The sequence below is a fragment of the Gorilla gorilla genome, chromosome 5 (genome assembly GCF_029281585.2).
Source record: "Gorilla gorilla gorilla isolate KB3781 chromosome 5, NHGRI_mGorGor1-v2.1_pri, whole genome shotgun sequence".
NCBI classification, from domain to species: domain Eukaryota; kingdom Metazoa; phylum Chordata; class Mammalia; order Primates; family Hominidae; genus Gorilla; species Gorilla gorilla.
This window is the reverse complement of record NC_073229.2, coordinates 35,424,762-35,434,678: the sequence shown is the minus strand read 5'-3', so window position 1 is coordinate 35,434,678 and position 9,917 is coordinate 35,424,762. Positions and strand designations below refer to the sequence as shown.

General features: G+C 53.2%; 1 pseudogene; it reads left to right on the top strand.

Annotated features, from left to right (window-relative positions):
• Window positions 1-568: 568 nt before the first annotated feature.
• Window positions 569-679, top strand: LOC115935221 (uncharacterized; annotated as a pseudogene).
• The last annotated feature ends 9,238 nt before the right edge of the window (window positions 680-9,917 follow it).

The window sequence follows — 9,917 nt, the reverse complement described above, 5'->3', positions numbered from 1 at the left end:
AGCTACTTGGAAGACTGAGGCAGAAGAATCACTTGAACCTGGGAGGCAGAAGTTGCAGTGAGCCAAGATCGTGCCACTGCGCTCCAGCCTGGGTGACAGAGCAAAACTCCATCTCAAAAAAAAAAAAAAAAGACAGAAATGAAAAAAAATTGACAATCAGATTGACAGCAGACTTTTCAAACATACCAATAGAAATCAAAAGATAAAGGAACAGCTTCAAAATTCTGAGAGAAAATGCCAACCTATACTTCAGTTTCTACTAGTTGACAATTCATGAAAAGGTCAAATAGTTTAGGCAAAGACTGAAGGAATTTATCATTTATAGGTGATCCTATTAAAATAACTATTTAAGGGACCAGGTGCAGTGGCTTATGCTTGTAATCCCAGCACTTTGGGAAGCTGAGCTTGGAGGATCACTTGAGGCCAGGAGTTTGAGGCTGCAGCGAGCTGTGATTGTGCCATCACACTCCAGCCTGGGCAATAAGATGAGACTCTCTAAAAAATAAATAAATACAAATAAACAAATGAAAGAACTATTTAATGAAGCACTTTAAGAAGAAGGAAATTAATCACTTCTTGGCCTTTTGGCTAGGATCAAGTGTAGTATCTGTTCTGATCAGTTTAATGTCTGGAAGGAAAAGAAAGAAATTAAATCCAGAAGGAAGGAAGAAGAATCAAGAAAGAGTAGTGAGCAAAGGAATTGGTCAATATGTGGGTATCAATATGTGGGTAAATCAAAACGAGCATCAACAAAATAACAAAACAAAACGTGATAGTGTGAAAACAAAGTAGAACTAAAATATGGTCAATGGTAAGAGGAGTCATTGGCGCGAAAAGCATTCTTAAGCTCTTGTATTGTACAGTAGTCTCCCTTTATCCGTGGGAGATATGTTCCAAGCCCCTCAGATGCCTGAAATCACAAATAGTATTAAATCCTATATACACAGTATGTCAGCCAATCTAAGTGAGACAGCTACTAAGTGACTAACAGGCACTGCATGAGGGAGGGGAAGTAGGTGTAGGAAGTTGCAGTGTTCTAGGTGTGCAGTGAGGGAAAAGGCTGGATCCCATTCCACGTTCAATTAGAAGGTGTTCTCTTATTTTTGTACATTTATTCACTGTACTAAGCAGATTCTCTGAACCAGACCTCACAGGTTCAATGCTCTGGAGAACAAACCTCTGGGCACCTATGAAGATGAGGAGAGAGGTACACACCTACTAACCCCCAGTTCTCCTCTCCCACCCTGGCTGCCTAAGGTAGGAGAGAAGAACTGGGAATCAGTAGGTGTGTACCCAGACTCCGAACCCATCTCCTCGTTTTCAGCCATGGGCCTCTCTGCAGCTTCCCATTGTACCAAGAGCCTTGAGGTTCTCTTTACATCTCAAATACCTTCTCCTGGTCCTTAGTCTGTAATGTTCTCTGCCCAGTTAAATGAGGTTCTCTCTTTTCTATTTGCTGTCCCTCTCCCAAAAAAATTTTGTCAGCCAGGCACAGTGACTCATGCCTGTAATACTAGCACTTTGGGAGGCTGAAAGAGGGCAGATTACAAGTTCAAGTGATGAAGATCAGCCTGGCTAACATGGTGAAAACTGTCTCTACTAAAAATACAAAAAATTAGCTAGATGTGGTAGCACGCATGCCTGTAAGTCCTAGCTACTCAGAAGGCTAAGGCAAGAGAATCACTTAGAACCTGATGTGTCCATAATTTGCTGTTTCTTGATCTCACTGACTTGAAAAATGAAGCTGCAGATAGTAACTGTTAAATTACTATTAAATGTGGCATACCTACAGTTTTATCTTTCTGGTGGGTTTACGTCCTTGCTAACTCAACAATAAAACTACAGACCTTAGCAGCCAGTGTTACAACCTACAAAAGCAGCAACAAGTTTTAACGCAAAGAACAAAAAAAACAAAGCCCTCAAAATACAGAAAACAAAAAAAACAAAGCCCTCAAAATACAGAAAACAACCCAACCAGATTACCACTGCTGACTTCAGCAGCCTGCTTTTATTCCCTTATCTGGCCCCACCTGCATCCTGCTGATTGGTCCATTTTACAGAGAACTGATTGGTCTGTTTTACAGATAGTTGATTGGTCCATTTTGACAGGGTGCTGATTGGTGTGTTTACAATCCCTGAGCTAGACACAAACGTTCTCCAAGTCCCCACAGAGCACTGATTGGTGCATTTACAAACCTTGAGCTAGATACAGAGTGCTGATTGGTGCATTTACAAACCCTGAGCTAGACACAGAGTGCTGATTGGTGTATTTGCAATCCCTTAGCTAGACATAAAGGTTTTCCTATTTCCAAGTCTCCACTAAACTCAGGACCTCAGCTGGCTTCACCAAGTGGATCTCGTACTGGAGCTACAGGTGGACCTGCTTGCCAGTCTCCCACAGTGCGCCGGCACTCCTCAGCCCTTGGGCGGTCCACGGGACCAGGCACCGCGGAGCAGGGGGCGGCGCTTGTCGGGGAGGTTCGGGCCGCGTAGGAGCTGGCGGTGGTGGTGGCGGGGCGGAGGCTCGGGCATGGCAGGCTGCAGGTCTGTGAGGCCTGCCCCGCCGGTAGGCAGCTGAGGCCCGGGGAGAATTCAAGTGCAGCCCCGGCGGACTGGCACTGCTTGGGGACCTGGCGCACCCTCCGCAGCTGCTGGCCCGAGTGCTAAGCGCCTTACTGCCCAGGGCCTGTGGCGGGGGGCGGCCGCTCCGAGTGCGGAGCCCGCCGAGCCCACGCCCACCCGGAACTCGTGCTGGCCCCCGAGGGCCGCGCACAGCCCCAGTTCCCCGCGGCGCCTCTCCCTCCACACCTCCTTGCAAGCAGAGGGAGCTGACTCTGGCCTTGGCTAGCCCAGAGGGGGAGCCCCATAGTGCAGTGGCAAGCTGAAGGAGCTCCTCAAGCGTGGCCAGAGTGGGCGCCGAGGCCGAGGAGGCGCCAAGAGTGAGGGCTGCCAGCAGGCTGTCACTTCTCACTGGGAGGCGGAGGTTGCAAAGAGCCGAGGTCGTGCTACTGCACTCCAGCCTGGGCGACAGAGTGAGACTCCGTATCACCAAAAAAAAAAAAAAAAAAAAAAGGCCGGGCGCGCTGGCTCACGCCTGTAATCCCAGCACTTTGGGAGGCCAAGGCGGGCGGATCACGAGGTCTGGAGATTGAGACAATTCCGGCTAACACAGTGAAACCCCGTTTCTACTAAAAATACAAAAATTAGCCGGGCGTGGTGGCGGGGGCCTGTAGTCCCAGCTACTCAGGAAGCTGAGGCAGGAGAATCGCTTGAACCCGGGAGGCGGAGCTTGCAGTGAGCCGAGATGGCACCACTGCACTCTAGCCTGGGCGACAGAGCAAGACTCTGTCTCAAAAAAAAAAAAAAACAAAAAAAACTTATGTCCGCTGTTGTCATCTTTTCCTTTCTTTTTCCCTATTGGTTTAATACCTTTATTTACTTGCTATCACATACATGGTTTTCGAGGGGAAAGGATACAAAAGTGTGTGATTAATATGCCATGTTTCATCAGAAGCCGGTAACCCAACTCTATACCACACCTCCCACTCAAACCCTAGGAACACTTGAAAGCTCACTGCAAATAATTTGAAGCATTGTCATATGGAAGAGGATTTGAATCCTATGTGACTTCAAGTGCGTAGATCAATGAATGAAAGCTCTGGTGGGAAAAACTAAAATTAACTTTCACAGCATAAATTTGGAAACAATCAGAGCGGTTCCAGAAGGTCAGAGATCATAGGAACTCTAGTAACCTTTTCTTCTCACTTATTTTGTTCAAGTAATCCCCTTCAGCTATTTTTGGGCCTAGGTAAAAATGCGAGTGTTAATTGAGTAACTTTTTTTTACATAGGACTATCAGGGTCTCCTGGTCAATTAAGCTCAGGATCAAAGGCCAGTATAAAGGCTCTCCCTTGAAGTACATGTAAAATTTGAGCAGAGCTAATTGGAATTAAGTGGGCATTTAGATATCCAGTTTATCTTGCTTAGGGGCATGGGAGGCAGTATAATTTAATGACTTTTGGGTAAGAAAGAACTCGATTCAAAACCCAGCTCTAGTCCCAGGCACGATGGCTCAAGCCTGTAATCCCAGCACTTTGGGAGGCCGAGGCGGGCGGATCACAAGGTCAGGAGATTGAGACCATCCTGGCCAACACGGTGAAACCCCGTTTCTACTAAAAATACAAAAAAAAAAAAAATTAGCTGGGCGTGGTAGCGGGCGCCTGTAGTCCCAGCTACTCACGAGGCTGAGGCAGGAGAATGGCGTGAACCCGGGAGGCAGAGCTTGCAGTGAGCTGAGATCAGGCCCCTGCACTCCAGCCTGGGCAATAGAGTGTGACTTCGTCTCAAAAAAAAAACCCTAGCTCTAATACTTGACACCTAGGTGAACTTGGGCAAGTTAATCTTTTTAACAAATGTATTTTAATTTAATTTTTAAATTTTTATTTTTTGTAGAGATGAGATGGTCTCACTATCTTGCCCAGGCCGGTCTTGAACTCCTGGCCTCACACAATGCTCCCACCTTCACCTCCCAAAGTGCTGGGATTACAAGCGTGAGCCACTGCACCTGGCCTATTTAACCTTTCTAAGCCCTAATTTCCTTATCTGTAAAATGGGAGGAAAAAAATGAAAACAAAAAGAAAAAAAATGGGAGCAATAGTACATACTATTTTATAGGATGACTGAAAATTGAATGAGATGCTACATATAAGGTGTCTGATATTGAACCTGGTGTATTACAAAATTTCAGTGTCTGTCAGTTCTCTTTTGTCCTTTCTGCATCTGTGTCATCCTAGTGCTGTCAATGAAAGAGAAATAGGAGAAGTACTTTATTAATATTATTTTTTGAGATGGAGCACTCTGTCGCCCAGGCTGGAGTGCAATGGTGCGATCTCGGCTCACTACAACTTCTGCCTCCCGGGTTCAAGTGATTCTTCTTTCTCAGCCTCCTGAGTAGCTGGGACTACAGGTGCACGCCACCACGCTCAGCTAATTTTTATATTTTTAGTAGAGGCGGGGTTTCATCCTGTTGGCCAGGCTGGTCTCTAACTCCTGACCTCGTTCCACCCACCTTAGCCTCCCAAAGTGCTGAGATTATAGGCATGAGCCACCGCGCCCGGCCAGAGATGTACTTTAATAAACAATATTAAGTTTTTTTAAAACTACTCGATGAAAATAATGTAATACCACCCCCAAAATAGTATAAAACACACTGGAATTTGAGTCAGGAGATGTCCATCCTGTCACTTAGTCACAAAATTGTGACTTTGAGTATTTAACCTAAGCTCTCTGAGCCTCGGTTGCCTTTTTTCTTTTTTTTTTTTTTTTTTTTTTTTTTTTTTTTTATTTTTTTTATTTTTTTTTATTTTTTTTTATTTTTTTTTTTATTTTTATTTTTTTTTTATTGATCATTCTTGGGTGTTTCTCGCAGAGGGGGATTTGGCAGGGTTACAGGACAATAGTGGAGGGAAGGTCGGCAGATAAGCAAGTGAACAAAGTTCTCTGGTTTTCCTAGGCAGAGGACCCTGCGGCCTTCCGCAGTGTTTGTGTCCCTGGGTACTTGAGATTAGGGAGTGGTGATGGCTCTTAACGAGCATTGCTGCCTTCAAGCATCTGTTTAACAAAGCACATCTTGCACCGCCCTTAATCCATTCAACCCTGAGTGGATACAGCACATGTTTCAGAGAGCACAGGGTTGGGGGTAGGGTCACAGATCAACAGGATCCCAAGGCAGAAGAATTTTTTCTTAGTACAGAACAAAATGAAAAGTCTCCCATGTCTACCTCTTTCCACACAGACACGGCAACCATCCAATTTCTCAATCTTTTCCCCACCTTTCCCCCCTTTCCATTCCACAAAACCGCCATTGTCATCATGACCCGTTCTCAATGAGCTGTTGGGTACACCTCCAAGACGGGGTGGTGGCCGGGCAGAGGGGCTCCTCACTTCCCAGTAGGGGCGGCCGGGCAGAGGTGCCCCTCACCTCCCGGACGGGGCGGCTGGCCGGGCAGGGGGCTGACCACCCCCACCTCCCTCCTGGACGGGGTGGTGGCCGGGCAGAGGGGCTCCTCACTTCCCAGTAGGGGCGGCCAGGCAGAGGCGCCCCTCACCTCCCGGATGGAGCGGCTGGCCAGGCGGGGGGCCGAACCCCCACCTCCCTCCCGGACAGGGCGGCAGGCTGGGCGGTGGGCTGACCCCCCCACCTCCCTCCCGGACGGGGTGGCTGGCCAGGCGGGGGGCTGACCCCCCACCTCCCTCCCGGACAGGGCGGCAAGCTGGGCGGTGGGCTGACCCCCCCACCTCCCTCCCGGACGGGGCGGCTGGCCGGGCTGAGGGGCTCCTCACTTCCCAGTAGGGGCGGCCGGGCAGAGGCGCCCCTCATCTCCCGGACGGGGCGGCTGGCCGGGCGGGGGGCTGACCCCCCCACCTCCCTCCCGGACGGGGCGGCTGGCCGGGCGGGGGGCTGACCCCCCCCCACCTCCCTCCCGGACAGGGCGGCTGGCCGGGCGGGGGGCTGACCCCCCCACCTCCCTCCCGGACGGGGCGGCTGGCCGGGCGGGGGGTTGACCCCCCCACCTCCCTCCCGGACGGAGCGGCTGGCCGATCAGAGGGGCTCCTCGCTTCCCAGTAGGGGCGGCCGGGCAGAGGCGCCCCTCACCTCTCGGACCGGGTGGCCGGCCAGGCGGGGGGCCGAACCCCCACCTCCCTCCTGGACAGGGCGGCAGGCTGGGCGGTGGGCTAACCCCCCCACCTCCCTCCTGGACGGGGCGGCTGGCCGGGCGGGGGGCTGACCCCCCCACCTCCCTCCCGGACGGGGTGGCTGGCCGGGCGGGGGGCTGACCCCCCCACCTCCCTCCCGGGCGGAGCGGCTGGCCGGGCAGAGGGGCTCCTCACTTCCCAGTAGGGGCTGCCGGGCAGAGGCGCCCCTCACCTCCCGGACGGGGCGGCTGGCCAGGTGGGGGGCTAACCCCCCACCTCCCTCCCGGACGGGGCGGCTGGCCGGGCGAGGGGGCTCCTCACTTCCCAGTAGGGGCGGCCGGGCAGAGGTGCCCCTCACCTCCCGGACGGGGCGGCTGGCCAGGTGGGGGGCTAACCCCCCCACCTCCCTCCCGGACGGGGCGGCTGGCGGGGTGGGGGGTTGACCCCCCCACCTCCCTTCCGGACGGGGTGGCTGGCCGGGCGGGGGGCTGACCCCCCCACCTCCCTCCCGGACGGAGCGGCTGGCCGATCAGAGGGGCTCCTCACTTCCCAGTAGGGGCGGCCGGGCAGAGGCGCCCCTCACCTCTCGGACCGGGTGGCCGGCCAGGCGGGGGTCCGAACCCCCACCTCCCTCCTGGACAGGGTGGCAGGCTGGGCGGTGGGCTAACCCCCCCACCTCCCTCCCGGACGGGGCGGCTGGCCGGACGGGGCGGCTTGCCGGGCGGGGGGCTGGCCCCCCCACCTCCCTCCCGGACGGGGCAGCTGGCCGGGCGGCGGGCTGGCCCCCCCACCTCCCTCCCGGACGGGGCGGCTGGCCGGGCGGGGGGCTGACCCCCCCACCTCCCCCCCGGAGGAGGTGGCTGCCGGGCGGAGATGCTCCTCACTTCCCAGACGGGGTGGCTGCCGGGCGGAGGGGCTCCTCACTTCTCGGGCGGGGCGGTTGCCAGGCAGAGGGTCTCCTCACTTCTCAGACGGGGCGGCCGGGCAGAGACGCTCCTCACATCCTGGGCGGGGCGGCAGGGCAGAGGTGCTCCCCACATCTCAGATGATGGGTGGCCGGGCAGAGCCGCTCCTCACTTCCCAGATGTGATGGCGGCCGGGAAGAGGCGCTCCTTGTTTCCTAGATGGGATGGCGGCCGGGCAGAGAGGCTCCTCACTTTCCAGACTGGGCAGCCAGGCAGAGGGGCTCCTCACTTTCCAGACTGGGCAGCCAGGCAGAGGGGCTCCTCACATCCCGGACGATGGGCGGCCAGGCGGAGACGCTCCTCACTTCCCAGACGGGGTGGCAGCCGGGCAGAGGCTGCAATCTCGGCACTTTGGGAGGCCAAGGCAGGCGGCTGGGAGGTGGTTGTAGCGGGCCGAGATCACGCCACTGCACTCCAGCCTGGGCACCATTGAGCACTGAGTTAACCAGACTCTGTCTGCAATCCCGGCACCTCGGGAGGCCGAGGCTGGCAGATCACTCGCGGTTAGGAGCTGGAGACCAGCCCGGCCAACGCAGCGAAACCCCGTCTCCACCAAAAAAATACGAAAACCAGTCAGGCGGGGCGGCGCGCGCCTGCAATCGCAGGCACTCGGCAGGCTGAGGCAGGAGAATCAGGCAGGGAGGTTGCAGTGAGCTGAGATGGCAGCAGTACCGTCCAGCTTCGGCTCGGCATCAGAGGGAGACCGTGGAAAGAGGGGCTTTTTCTTTTTTTTTTTGAGACGGAGTCTCACTCTGTCGCCCAGACTGGAGTGCAGTGGCGCGATCTCGGCTCACTGCAAGCTCCACCTCCCGGGTTCACGCCATTCTCCTGCCTCAGCCTCTCGAGTAGCTGGGACTACAGGTGCCCGCCACTACACCCGGCTAATTTTTTGTATTTTTAGTAGAGACGGGGTTTCACCGTGTTAGCCAAGATGGTCTCGATCTCCTGACCTCGTCATCTGTCCGCCTCGGCTTCCCAAAGTGCTGGGATTACAGGCGTGAGCCACCGCGCCCGGCCTTTTTTTTTTTTTTTTTTTTTTTGGTGATACGGAGTCTCACTCTGTCAGCCAGGCTAGAGTGCAGTGGCGCAATCTCGGCTCACTGCAGCCTCCACCTCCCAGGTTCAAGCAATTCTCCTGCCTCAGCCTCCCGAGTAGCTGGGATTACAGGTTCCCACCACCACATCCCACTAATTTTTGTATTTAGTAGAGAAGGGGTTTCACCATGTTGGCCAGGCTGGTCTCAAACTCCTGACATCAGGTGATCTACCCACCTCAGCCTCCCAAAGTACCGGGATTACAGGCATGAGCCACCGCCACCTGCCTTTGCGCCGCCTGCCCAACCCTCAGTTGCCTTTAATGAAACAGGAGTAACTCAATGAAAATTTATTAAGTGAATGAATGAATAATAAAATGAAAAAAAAAAAGATTCCCACCTGGACAAAGCATCACAAAGAACAAGTTCTTTTGTCTAAAGTAGAAATACCTAAAACAATGCAAATAGTATGAGAAATCAGCTTTTTAGCCAAGGGAGCACTTGCTGATAAAGTCTGCCTAAGGTTCAAGTCCATCCAGGCCAAGTCCCCAGAGCACGCCCCCAGGGCTCAGCCAGGAGCAGCAAGCAGCCTAATGCAAGCTGTTTCCATTGCGCCCTCCCTCCTGCCGACTCCCACTCAGACACAGCTGTTACCAGCCAGGACTGCTCTCCACCCGTCAGGAAGCACAGATCTGCATTTCCGGAGCTATAAGGCCCAAGTCCAGTGGGCGCTCAGAGGGGAAGCAGAAGGAATAACTCACCCATTACTTGTGGGACTGGCCTAAGAGAACATTATAGTTCCTTTCAACCTGTGAAGTCTGTGATTTCTTTGGTCTCTAACTCCAACTCTGTACCAACCTTTTAGGAAACAAAGGACATTCTGTGCAGGAAAACTTGTTTTCTTTATTTACAGCATCTAGCAGAGTCCTCTGCAGACAGTTGGCATCTGTTATAATATTTTCAGCTTGGAAGAGATACTGCTGCTTAATCAACTTTAAAGGAAAAAATGTACTTCTCGATAATTTGAGCCTGGAACGAGATATTCAGTTCTTAAAATAAAAGAGGTAATTACTGGAACCTGCTTAGGCTACAGTTCACTTCTCTGCCTCCTGCTCAGCCTGCCCCTCTTCTTTGTTCGTCATTTGCTTTGATTATTATTATTATTTTTTTAATTAAAGGTGAGGTCTCACTGTGTTGCCCAGGCTGGTCTTGAACTCCTGAG